Here is a 14,095-nt window from a genome sequence, read left to right on the forward strand (position 1 = left end):
ACCAACCCCCAAGAAACCAGAAGGGGTTAAGATGCCACTTCCCCTCACCGCTGTAGGCAGTATGGGCCAGTGAACAGGGCACTGGACTGGGAGTCGGAGACCTGGGTTGTTCTACTCCCAGCTGTGTGAGCTTGGGCAAATCAGTTCACCTGTGTGTGCCTCTGTTTACCTTCTACCCCTTGTCCGTTTAGATTGCAAGGGGGCAGCGACTGCCTCTCACTATGTATGTGCAGCGCCTAGCACAAGGGGGCCCTGCACCCAGCTGGGGCCTCTGCTGCATTTAATAATAAATAATAATGTTCAAAATGGGCCCAATACAAAACACTTTCAAACCTTGGGGAAGTTCAGCTCTGCCCTTTGCAGTCAGCACCCTTCACTGAACTTTCCCTGCAACTGCCCACACTGGGGCAGCCTTAAGGTATCCCACAGACACAACAAAACCTAAATAGTAACGCTGGATTCAAAGGAAACCCAGAGCACCCTGACTCCTGCAAATGAGTGGTCTTGTCCAGGTGCTGCACAGATTGAACATGCCAATGTTCTGCCACAGGGCAATGCCTTCCAACAGCTCCCTCTGCAGCTACTTCCCTCCCCCCTGCCTATCCTGTAGAAACAGAGAGCAAGACATGGCTGATGTGCGGGAATCATCGGCACCAACACAGATACACCCTCTCTGCAGTCTGTGGGACAGCTGGCAAAGGGAGATGTTAACCGGGAATAGTCACCTGGGACTCTCAGACCTGCAAGCCTCAAGAAAAACTATTTCACTCTCTGCTTTGTTCTTCATTCCACAGACAGCCGTGGGAAGGAAGCATGGCTAGGACAGAGATTACATTGCAGCTACGTCCCAGCTCCTGGCCACCCAGAGGCGGGCCCAACATGCTAGAACATCCTTGCATTGCAATTGCATGTCCACAACCTACTGTCCTCTGACAATGAGGACTCCTTGTTGTTTTTGCTGATACAGACTAACATGGCTACCGCTCTGAAACCTGTGCTCTGACAGTCTCTCTCCCCAGTTTTCTGCCAGACTCCCCTCTGCCACAGTGCCCTCTTCTTGCCTTTTGTTTTGGCAGCTTGCCAAGCAAGTGGGACCCTTTGGAAACCAGTGTGGTGAGTGAGGGTTGTAATTAATATGCTCTGGACTGCAGTAGTGCCTACGGCCCCATTGTGCTAGGTTCTGTACACACCTCTATCACACAAAATCCCAGCCCTAAAGAATTTAGAGTATTATTAAAGGATTAGCATTAACTGCAAAATCTATTCTTGCCTGTTCATATGGATGAAATTCCAAATTAAAGATCTCTTCTGGGTTAGACAATAGATAATACAAACCACCACCATAATAATGCTCTGTATTTATATAGGCCTTCTTAAATTAGAAGATCTCAAAAGCACTTTACAGAGGAATTCCCATACTGGATAGACCCAAGCTATCCAGTCTCTGGCAGCACCCAATGCTTCAGAGCAACATGTAAGAACCCCAGAAGAAGCAAGTGCAGGCCCCATTCTGGTCTCTAAGGCCTTGTCTACACTTCTGGCAGCATGCAGGGAATGTGGAGCTACACGCCGCAGTGAAAGGCAGCCTGCGTCCACACTTATCACTGTGGCGTGATGTTGCATGCAGCAGGGAAAGGCTCCGGCCGTGGGACATTTCACTGATATAAACAGCAGTATAAACAGCTGTGGGAAGCATGGCTTGAGTGTGTAGAGAACTGTGTAGGGTACATGCCGTGGGGGTTCTGGCACTCTACTCTTTTCTACTCACCCACGCAGAGCCTCACCATCTACACTGCTGTTTATACCCATGCTATTTTGGTGTGCAGTGTCTGTACTCTACGGGCAGCTGTAAGTGTAGATGTACGTTAACAGAGATGGGCTTAGGCCTGAAGCGTGAGGTAACACCTTGTAGATGGAGAAACAGGGGGATGAAGTGACTTGATCAGGCAGCAGGGCAGTGGCAGGAATAAAACCCTGGTTTGAGCCTCAGTCCAGGTCATTAACCAGTAGAACATGCTACCTTGGTCTGTCTGCAAGGGGAGTCCTCCTGAGTAGGATGCTGGATGCAGCCACTTCTCTCAGATTGAGACTAGAGTAGAAATGGGCCCTAGCCACAAAGCTAAGATCTGGGTCCGGATCCTTACTCAAAGCATGCTAGCGTCACAGGCATTCTCTGAAGGAAAAACATCCACCTGAGCCCATGGGAGCTTAACCCTTTCATTTCTGTTTCTGCAGAGCGACCTAAACACACAGCTGCACGCACACAAATGTTAATTTAGGCTACATCTACACTTAAACGGCTACAGGCTGGCTTAACTATGTTGCTCAGGGGCATGAATCATTTTGTGTCATGTAGGTCAGCGGGAGCCAGACACTCCTCCCCACCAGAAAGGATAAAAAGCCTGTACAAAGCACAGCACCTACCGACCATGTGCCCCGTGGCAATCCTCCCCGGTTAGACTCACTGACCTGTTAGTAGAGGGTTTGTATACAGCCCCCAAACCACCATTACACATTTGTGACTCAGGGCTTGAAACATGCAGCCCTAAGAAAAAGCCCTGGAAAGAAAAGCATCTGAAACTAATAAATAACACACGTCCTTTTCTCTCCCCAAAGTGAGAGAGTCACCCGCAGCTGACAAGGACTGGAGAGTGGAGGATGGGTGGCCAGTAATGGGCAGAGCTGCTGGCCCAAGGAGCCTGCAAACCAGGCCCAGAGGATCTGAGGGAGAAAAGGGGAAAGAGTATGTGGGTGGGGAATTGTGCTGGAGGTCCCTCTAGCAGGGGATCACTTGAACAGCGGTTTCAGTTTTTGGGTGCCCGTCTGAGGCGCCTTGGGTTGATCTTCAGAAGCCTGTGGGATCTGCTGGTGCTCAAGCCCTCACAAATGAGACCCAAGGTATCTCCAGCAAGACAGCCCAAATCAGACGCCATTCTTGCATGTTTGGGCCTAAGCTTCTCCCTACAGCAGTGCCTATTCCTCCCAACGGCGCTTTCCGCACTCACTGGGCCCTGGCTGCTTTACGGGGAGGACATTCCCATGTAACTCACACCCAGTCTTGCCTTTAAACCAAGAATGGCACACGTGGAAAAAGAAGAGGCACCTCTGAAATCTGGCTTGGATAGGGCTGGATAAGAGAATGGCATGCATGGCGCAGACCATTTCAAACCTGAGTGGTTTGCCGTTGCCCACAGTGTGTCGTAACAGACCCTAGTAGTTCTACTGGGCCACTTTGGGGGCCGCTGTACCAGACAGCAAAGAAGACGGTCCTGTAAAACCTTTTCTACTCTGTGCCAAGGCATAAACCTCCAACCAGTCCTTGGATATGAACCGTGACCCCTGAGCCTGCCCCATGGCTGGGTTTGGCCCCTGATGGGGCTTTTCCTGTGAACCCTATGGAGCTGGGTATAGCTGAGTGAGTAATCATGCTTGTTAGGCCCCAAACTAATTACCACATAACCTCCAGTTTGCTCCAAGAAGTATTTATTTAGCCCATCAGACCTGGTGATGATGTAATCAGTTAATTAGTAAGGATCTTACAACACAGATTTTTAAAAGCGTAGGGAATCTGCCATGGCCATTTACCAGCCACAAAATCTACTTGTTGGCCCTTTTATCGTGTAATGATGTAAAAGCTAATGATATTGTACTCACCTGTCAAATTACATATAATCTCCCCAGGCCAGGGCAAGTGGACGTTTGCACAGCTCTTAGAGCATCTCATAGCTTTAATGATCTCAAAGGGCTTGGTGAACTTGATATACAGGGATTTCTTGGCCAGCCACTCACACAGCAGCCACGCCGGGGGTGGAAAATGGCCCGTGTTTAACAACAGAAACAACATTAAGGACTGTGTGTTTGTAGCACAATGGAGCTCCAGTGCAGGATGGAGACTCACAGGCACTACTGCAATACAAATAAATAAAGAAATAATAATGATGCCCCTTGGTTTAGGAGTGGTAAGAAGGAGTGCAATATCCCATTCCAACTGCAAGGGAAATTCGTTACCCAGATTGATATTTCATAAGGCTGTGCTGCTCTCGCAAACAAATGCTGTAGGATCTTTGGTAACCAGAAGCAGTCAGAGCGTCACTGTCATGAAACTCATTGCTGGGGAAAGTGATGTGAAGGGAGGGGCACTGCCTACTGACTCACTCATCTTATTGCCTGGAGCTCCTGAGTTTCCTTCATGGCCTTCCATCCAAGCACAGACAGACTATTATCCCCATTGTTCAGGTGGAGAACTGTGGTACAGAGAGACTAAGTGACTTGCCCAAGGTCACACAGGAAGTCTATGGCAGAGCAAGGAATTGAACCTGGGACTTGTGACACGAGGCTACTCCCTAACCACTGGGCTATCCTTCCTCTTTTAATACCAGCCAGAGAAGGTATGGTTGAAAGCAGGTCCCTTCTATGTAGGCTACATAACCTGATACTAGGATTTATAGCAGGAGGTGTTGCTGCTTTCTTTAATGCATTACTGTGTACCTACAGTATTAGCTACAGCTGCAAGTACCTAGTGGAGAAGCCAACAGGACACACAGACATTGTGCTTCTGGGATTGCTAAGACTACAGAAGACGTGTTGATTCAGACATACTTTCCCCAACTATGTACTTGCTTCTTAAATACTCAGCATCTTGGTATGCTAGACTCTGGAACTTGGAAACATTTTGACTTGCATGAGATACTTCTTCCCTTCATCCCCAGCAATGTCTGAGTCTCAGCCATGCAGCACGATCAATCACTGTGAAAGGGAATCTGAAAACTGGAAATGCACTGAAGTGCTGATTCAAGGCTGTGTGAGGTGGTGATGGGAAAACTGACAACTGGAGACTTGATTCTACTTGATCCCCCATGTGAGAGGAGAATCATGAAGTACTTTATTATTGTAAATTATATTACAGTTGCACCTAGAAATCACAACACAGATGTGCTAGACATGTGTACGTCCATATACACAATAAGAGTCAGGAGCTCACAATCTATGAATAGACCAGCCAGACAAAAAGGTGGGTGAAGGCTAGCATTGTCCCCATTTTACAGAAATGGAACTGAGGCACAGAGAGTAAGTGTCTTGACCAAGATCACAGAGGAATTCTGTGGAAGAGCCAGGAAGTGACTCCAGATCTGGTGAATCTCAGTACAGAGCCGTACTCACAATGTATCTTTCCTCCGATCTGAGTGGTGCACAGGATCTGCTTCAAGAGATGAATATAGCTGAATTGCTTGGTAATAATGACCATACTGTAATTACATTTAACATGCTTATAGGGCGGGAATATAAAAAAACAAAAACAAAAAACAAACCACCACAATAGCATTTAACTTCAAAAAGGGGAACTACACAAAAATGAGGTGGCTAGTTAAACGGAAATTGAAAGGAACATTCACAAGAGTGAAATGCCTGCAAGCTACATGAAACTTTTTAAAAACACTTTAATAGAGGCTCAAACTATATGTGTACCCCAAATTTTAAAAAAAACAGTAAGAGGACCAAACCCCTCCCCTCCCCCCACCATGGCTAAACAACAGAATAAAAGAGGTGGTTAAAGACAAAAAAACATCCTTTAAAAACTGGAAGTCAAATCCTACTGAGGGAAACAGAAAGGAGCATAAACTCAGGCAAGTCAAGTGTAAAAGTATAATTAGGCAGGTCAAACAAGAATTTGAAGACCAGCTAACACAAGACACAAAAACAAACAGCAAATTTTTTAAAGCCTATCCAAAGCAGGAAGCCTGCCAAACAATCAGTGGGACCACTAGACAATCGAGATGCTAAAGGAGCACTTAAAGAAGACAAGGCTGTTGCAGAGAAGTTAAATGAATTCTTTGCAATGGTCTTCATGGCTGAGGATGTGAGGGAGATTCCCACACCTAGGCCATTCTTTTTAGGTGACAAATCTGAGGAACTGACCTAGACTGAGGTTTCAATAGAGGAGGTTTTGGAATAAAGTGATACATTAAACGGTAATAAGTCATCAGGACCAGATGGTATTCACCCAAGAGTTCTGAAGGAACTCAAATATGAACTTACAGAACTAGTAACCAAAGTATGTAGCCTATCACTTAATTCAGACTCTGTACCAAATGACTAGTGGATAGCTAATTTGACTGATGTTTTAAAAAGCTCCAAAGGCTATCCTGGCAATTACAAGGCAGTAAGCCTAACTTCAGTACCAGGCGAATTGGTTGAAACTATAGTAAAGAACAGAATTATCAGACACATAGACGAACACAATACGTTAGGGAAGAGTCAGCACAGCTTTCGCAAATGGAAATCTTGCCTCACCAATCTATTAGAATTCTTTGAGGGGGTCAACATGCATTGACCCAATGGATATAATGTATTTGGACTTTCAAAAAGCCTTTGACAAGGTTCCTCTTCAAGGCTCTTCAGAAAAGTAAAGAGTCCTGGGATAAGAGGGAAGGTCCTCTCATGGATCAGTACCTGCTTAAAAGACAGGAAATCATGACTGGTGTGGAGAAAGTAAATAAGAAAGTGTTATTTACCCCTTCACATAACACAAAACCGTGAATCACCCAATGAAATTAAGAGGCAGCAGGTTTAAAACAAATGAAGGGAAATACTTCTTCACAAAATGCACAATCAGGGAATGTTGACAGGGGATTAGACAGGGGATGTTGTGAAGGCTAAAACAATAACTGGGTTCAAAAAAGAACTGGATAAGTTCATGGAGGATGGGTCTATTAACAGCTATTAGCCAAGATGGCCAGGGACATAACCCCATGCTCTATTGTGGGTTTAGTTTCCCTTCACATTTTTGACTCTGAAGTAACAAGGTCCAAAGATCAGTTCATATAAAACAAGCCACCTGCAGGTATAGGCTGGCACCCATGAAAAACACTAGATAAAAAATCCTGCACTCTTAGGGCTGGGACCAATATGGACCTTCTTATCCTTTCAAACTCCAGCTCTTGGGATGAGATAAAAACAGGTCTAGTAAAAAGCTATCATCATTGAACAGGAGGTGGGAATCCCATATTGTCCCTGTCTCTTTCCAAAGTACAGGTTTGGTGCTGGAGGTTGAACCCTCTAATTTGCTGCTAGCCTGCAGAGTAGCCAATGGGCTGAATTCCAAGTGCTCAGCACCTCAGCCAGGGCCAGAATGTCAGAGAACTCAGCTCCCATTTGGGCAACAAAATAAGTGGCTAGATTGTCACATTGGGTGCTGAGGATTATTTGTTTGAAAATCTGCCCCTAATTTGGGGCCCTGCATTGGAGCTGAGCTGGTTTGAAAATAGGCCCCCAATTGCAGGTGCCGAGCACTTGAAAATCTGGCCCCTACAAGGGAAAAATTAGGCATAAAATTGAAAAATACCCTAAAGATTAAGAACCATTTCCATGAAATTAACAAACAAATCCCATGGAAAGAGAGACAAAGCCATGCACACAGTTCCCTTGGAGTGATTCATTCAGTGATCAGTGCAGTACAACTGTCTAACCAGTTAAGATGGATTCTCATGCACACATTGCTTCTAAGCAGTGAAAGTGAAGCAGGCTATCCTGTCTGCAGCATGTTCATTGCACAGGCAGGGAGGAGAAGAAATAGGAAGTGGCATAGAGGAGAATTAGCTAGATTGCTCAATTTTTTTCCATTTTAATAATCTAATCTTACTTGTAGCATAGATGAGTTTCTCTTTTTTTAATGATGGATTTTTAACCTGGCAGCATTCCTTTAAAAAGAAATGAAGAGAATCCCTCACACATGATTGAACCGAGGTCAAATCAGGCTCTTGATAACAAGGGAACCAATCTGTTGGCTTCTGGAGGAGATAGTTTTCTCCTCACACTCCTACCTGGTGGCCACATTTTTTTTCTTTTCAGGGGTCCCCCAAGCAGCTGTTCTCAGAGCTCACTCCTGGCTGCACAGCCTCTAGAAGGCACCATTTCTAGGAATGGCATCGCACTATTGTAGCAACCTGCATGGAACTTGGAGGGAGGAGCACAGGTTTCAGGAGGTGCCAGAACGTCAGCCTGTGTGCACATGACTAGAATGCTAGCTGCAATTGCAGCATCTCTTTAAATCTCTTAGTAAAGAGACAGTAAAGTTTTACAAGCAATGTTATCTTCTCTGTTATTACCCAGCATGAGGTACATGAAACATGGTGGCAGTGGTCAGTCTAGTGAGACTCATGTCAAGAAACAGAGTGTGATTGACAGGAAAACAAAGTAGTACACACAAACAGCACAAACAGGCAGCATGGAGGGACTCAGATCACCAGGAAAGCTGGGTTTCCAGACAAAAAGCCTTGCACAAGCAGAGAAACAGTAGAAGCAAGAACTGAGTCTCTACATAGATCTGATCATGGGGGGATAAAGATGAAGAAATGAAAGAATAGCTTTTTTACTGCTCAATGGGAAAAAAGAAGCGAGAGAGACATTGCTGCAACGAATAATGCCTGAAACACTGGAAGAGCTGGTAGAGGTGTTTGATAAGTGCTGTGAGACCAGACAGAATGAGACTGTTTTTTTTTAATCCAAAACCAAGAAACCGAAGAGGGATTAGATATTTATATTACAGAGTGGAGAACTCAGACATCCACATGTAACTTTGAAAACATGAATGACTCCCTAATTAAAGACAGGATAGCTTGTAGGACTCACAATTCTAGTTTACAGGAGAGAGTGCTGAAAGAAACAGATCTAACCCTAGAGAAATGCCTCCAAATAGCAAGCACAGCTGAACTGTCCAGAAAAAGGATCAAAGCAATGACAGCCCCTAGCACAGAACAAGTACTCAGGTTCAAGCCAAAGGAACCCAGGAAGTTAGGACAAAGGCAGACTGACTGAGAATGCAGACATCATGGCTCAGTGTACATACTGTGGAAAGCAGCACAAAAGGCAGAAAGAAAAATGCCCATCTGATAGGCAACAGTGCCAGGGATGTAGGGAGCAGAACCTCAGGTTTGGCCCGGCCATCCCCATACCAGGTTTTTTTCTTTTTTCCCCTCAGTTTTTAACACAGGGCTCTCCCCAGCACTGGCCAGTCCTCATGCCCCCAGTTAACCATGTCATGCACCCCACCAGGGCAACATGCCCCACAGTTTGAAAATCTCTGCTGTAGAGGGTGGCTGACGGGCGATAGCACTGAGGGAATAGAAAAGGGGAGCCTGTGCCGCTGTGGAAGCCACTGGGTAGGAAAATGCTAGACACAATTCGGACATTCAAAGTTTACACCTGGGTCTGATTCTGCTGCCTCACCACCATTAATCAAGACTAACTGCAGGGGAAGCCAGTGGAGTTAGCCGGGGTAAACACTGCTGGAGTGAGATCAGAATCAGGCCACCTCCATTCAGAGCTACACACGTTTATGGAAATCCCATTTACAAGCATGGAGGGATACTGTGATCTCTACCAATCTCTCCCCCTATACCCTGGGGCTCAGGTGGGCTCACTACCTCAGTCACTCCCCATAGACTCTGAGCCCCAGGAGGGGTGGGCACTGCCAAAGCAGAACTGATTATCACTGAAATTGGTCCTTAGACACCCTACTGATTATACAGCTGCTGATAACCACACACACTGCAAACAGGTGCTGTTCGGGCTGCCGCTGGCTGTTCAGTTGTCACACTTTACTGTAAGCTTCCATTTATAAATTGTTTATACAGGGTTAATAAATAATTAACAGGTGTGTAATAAATGGCTAATCAATTGTTAGAGAATTCACTAGGTTACTTATAATCATCTACAGCCCCTTCTAAGACTATCTGCAACACAAGCCTCTCATGTCTGTAACATGCTTATAACATCTATGAATCATTTATTAACTGTTTATAAACCATTTCTATATGGAACCTTAGTATAAAAGTGCAACTGATCATTCATCTGGGGTACTAGATCCTCCATAAAAGCTACGTCTATCTGCTCCACCATCCCACACGTCTCAATAAAAACACAATTCCTACCCCTTCAACTTCTCTCTGTCTTTCCTTTCCTTTTAATAAAACCTGATGGAAACTTTTGCCTCTTCTGCAATTAACGTCTCAACTGAGGCTGCAGATAAGAACTGGCTTGGCCCTTTATAACAGGAGAATCTGGATGAACCAAGATGTCCATCTCTTAGAGAAAGAAAGGAACACTACCAGGAACAAACCTGCTGCTATCTAGCCTCCCCAAGACCATTTGGAAAGGATTAGAGGAAGAGGAGAGAGGGATATGAATTAATAAACAAGGGGCTAGAGAACACCAGATGGGTGTAGCTTTGCAGCCCTTTTACCGAACACAAGAATAAAGATATCTGATAACAAAAAAGCAGCTCTGTGTGTTTTAATGCACCACAGCATAACTTGTGAAACTCAATGCCAGGTGATTTTACTGAGGCAGACAGTTTAATGAGGCTAAATAGTCATATTATTATTAATAACCATTTCTATTACAACAGTCTATTCTACTGATGCCCAAAGGCATTCATCAGGATTGAGGCCACAGGGTGCTTTACCTATATAAACATAGAAAGACTGTCCCTGCCTGGGACAACGTAAAGCAGGACAGGAGACAGGCCCAAGATTGTGGAATGAACTCCCACAGGAATTAAGGACCATCACAAAGCTCACCGCCTCCCGCTCCAAGTACAAGGCCTTCTCTAACATAAACATAGAGCAACATTTATAAGGTATATAAAACAAATCCAAAACAAGACACTTCCCTGCACACACTTCTCCCCTGAGGAGCGGATGAGAGAACAAACATGACAGACTTTAGACATGTTGCTTACTGCACTGCTGAGGGTGCTCAGATATTATGGTGATAGGTACAATCTAAGAACCTAGAGAGACCAGAAAATTTTAAAGGACCATGATCTAAATATGTCTCTGTAGTTAAACTAGCTACAATAAAATCGACAAGGACTATCATAGCCTCACACTTCAAGGATCACCAAGCGCAGAACTAGGTGTTTTACAGAGATTGACACCTTCATCTGGAGCATCGGGCATTGGCCACTGTCAGAGACAGGAGAGCCAATTAGGGAAGATGTTGATCTGCCTTGACGTGGCAAGGCCTGTGCTCTCCCTGTGTGGGGAGCGCCTGTAGGATTCAGGAATGCTTATTTGCAGTAGCTGCAGGAACACAGCACTCTTACGGAAGAGAAGAGGCTTGATTCTCAGTCACGCTGAGGCCCCTTCACACGGAGAATTCAGACAGGGAGTTTTTATTTCCTCATTGTGAAGCTCCAGTGGTGGAATATTAATTAAAAACATGTTTCTGGCCAGAAGAGTGCCTTGGAAACGTGGCCGCCTAGCACCGCGTGGATCTGTTCTCCATCTGAGTCATGTTTTGTTGATTCACCAAAACCAGGGTTTTTTCTTTCCTGCTGCCAACACTGCAGAGCCAGCAGAGCTGTGAGAGAGCAGGATGCTTTCTCCTCTGCCTGGGACACCAGCCGCTGAACTGCCAACTCCTGTCATGATGGCTGAAGCACGACCAGCCAGACTATGAGGCTGTGACTCAGGCAAAACTGGTGGGCCCGATTCTCCTCCCCTGTTCACTGGTATGCAGGCCCATTGAGAGAAATTTGGGGCCCTGGTACAATCATGTTAGCTGGGGCTGCACCCCCTCCATTTAATTTTATTTACCCAGATATTACAAACCTTTTGCCCCCCCACCCCCACCCCGAGCATAGGGCCCCAGTAAAACTGCCCCCCTCCATCAGCCCTGCTGGTGTGCATCAGGGGTAACATCGATAGAGTGACTCTGGTGTACATGAGACCAGAGTCAGACCCCGAGTAAGAATCGGATCCACAGATTGCAGCCGGATTGCCAGGTACCAGGCACAACTCAGTCTGCTGGCAGGCAAACCGAGCCGATTTGCCCAGAAGTCAATGCTGGAGAATAAACCTGGAAACCTAACAACATAATCTGAACTGCCCAGAACCTCACTTAACAAGATTTTCCTATGTTCCCTTTAACCCTTACTTTACTGTGTCTCTAAAGTGGTTACCCAGCACATATGAAATCCCTCCCTGAACCGCAGCTTTTAAATACTGTTTACTATAAACAAATTTATGTCATTGGATTTTAACTCTTTCCTCAGGGTCTACATATACCCATAACCCTCCTGCATTTCCCTCTCCCACGCTGCTGCTGAGAAGGGGGTTTTGAAAGGATGAGTCATTCAAAAACTGCTTCTAGTCATGTCCCTTTCTTTCTCCAATCTTGGACAGAGCTTCATTGCCTGGCGACTCTGCAGTGCACTCTTTCCTCCCCGGCACAGACTGCTGACATCTTAGGCCTCTAGAACAGAGCGAGCATGAGGAGCAAGAGCAGAGTACTGGGTATTGCGTCCCCAGTGAAACGCTCCCAAGTCTGAGCTGTGTGTGCAAACCAGCCTCTGTGCCCCTGAGTTAAGAGACAAACAGCTACGACCCTTGTTTAGTGCATATCACATACCACAACTATTTGTCATCCACATGCAGGATGAGGATTTAATTGGAGGGCTCTGTTGCCTGGCTTCCCTGCCAACTGCGTGACACAGCTAAATCAAGAGAACTGAAATCTGCATACTCTCATCAGACTCCAGCAGGCCTCACTGGCACACCCAAGCTAAGTCATCAGCAGACCTGACCGTTTGCATACTTTGCTAGTGACCCTTAGGAAGGTGCCAGGCTACTGGAGGTTAGCTAGAGCTGCTGCATCTGTGGACTACTGTACCAGGGTCCTTCCTGCCCTTGGCTCCATTGCACATGGGGTACCAAGGACGAGAGTGGATAGGCGGTATCCCACCCGGACTTAGGTGGGCTCTTTGCTGCAGTTAGCTATTGCATTTAGGTTGCATGAAGTGTGTTGAATCGAGCAGTTCCCAAAATGAGCAGGGACTCTGGGGAGCGGAGATCTGGCACCTCTCTTGACTAAAGAGAGCCCCAGATCATGTGACAGAGCCAGAAATTAAAGTCCAGTTTCTTGCCAGCACTCCTGTTTGTCAGGCCCCCTTGTCCTGGGAAAACATCAACGCAAAAGGAAAGCAGCAGCAGATTTAAAAGATCGGTTCGGTGCTGGGTCTGACTGGCTCTGTTCTGCAGACCTTGCCCCAGTCCCTCTGTGGTTTACCCTCTGCCTGGCCAAGGCCTGTGCTGCAGTGATAGCGGGTTATCCACCTCTGAGCACTGGTATTACTGACACGCACACGCTCCATCCTTTGGGTCAAGGGCAGCTCCCAGGAATGCTTTGAAGTGACTCAAAGCAAAGGAGGGAACGTGGGGAAGAGACGGCAAGAGAGAAGGAGGGCAAGAGAGAAGGAGCGCACACGTCATCCGAGCTGCCCTTATTGGACAAGGGCTGGGAGGGAGAGAACGCTCCCGCAGGCCAGTCTCAAGCTGTGAGCGCTCTCAATTCCCATTGACAGCAATGGCAGGAGTTGCGGGTGCCCAGCACCTACCCGGATCAGGCCCTTAGTCAATTGCAGCCGGGTCTGTGCTCCGTCAGGGCTGCGCTCCCTCTGTCGAGCACTGTCACACACCTGGCTGGAGTAAAGAAAGGCCTCCCCTGTGGTACTTAATGGCACAGACTAGTGTCCAGACAGACAGCAGAGGCGTTACAGATGCCTCAAGGTCTCCAACTGCGGAGCCCCACAGACCCCCACTCTCAGCCTGATGGCCTCTATGGGTCTCCCCAGCCCCTGATTGCAGGGAGCAATGCTGGGTGGCTGCACGGTGGACCTACGTGGCCCCATTTGGCCCAGGAATGGGATGGACGTTCCCTCACGGCTGCTGCACGCCACCCTTGCTCGACTGCTTCCCCTTGTCCTTGTGGTTTTCTTTCCAAACCTGATGCCCAGTAGCGCGGTGCTGCTTGCCTCACCCCACCCGGTCGCTGCTTTACCCAGTCCAACTCAGAGTGGCCAGAAGAATATGCAGGTTCCAGAGCAGGTAAGAAGCGATCTGCTCTCCACCCCAGCATACCCCCTGGCCGCCAGCAGGGGCGGGGAGCAGGGAAAAAGCAGGGAACCACAGACTGAGTTAATGGCTGCAGAGTCCCAGCCGTTCAAAGCAGCAGCCCCTGCACCCCTGGCCTTTCCAAAGGCACTGGGATTCCTTTGCTGAAGGACCTCCTGTCTTTTCTTAGGGACCCTCAGAGC

General features: G+C 47.0%; 1 protein-coding gene across 2 annotated transcripts in view; it reads right to left on the reverse strand.

The window, feature by feature from the left end:
* The window catches only part of SEPTIN9 (septin 9), a 260,392-nt gene that overhangs the window by 182,859 nt on the left and 63,438 nt on the right, over nt 1-14,095 (reverse strand). The window lies entirely within an intron of this gene.

The sequence above is a fragment of the Lepidochelys kempii genome, chromosome 14 (genome assembly GCF_965140285.1).
Source record: "Lepidochelys kempii isolate rLepKem1 chromosome 14, rLepKem1.hap1, whole genome shotgun sequence".
In the NCBI taxonomy this organism is placed as follows: Eukaryota; Metazoa; Chordata; order Testudines; family Cheloniidae; genus Lepidochelys; species Lepidochelys kempii.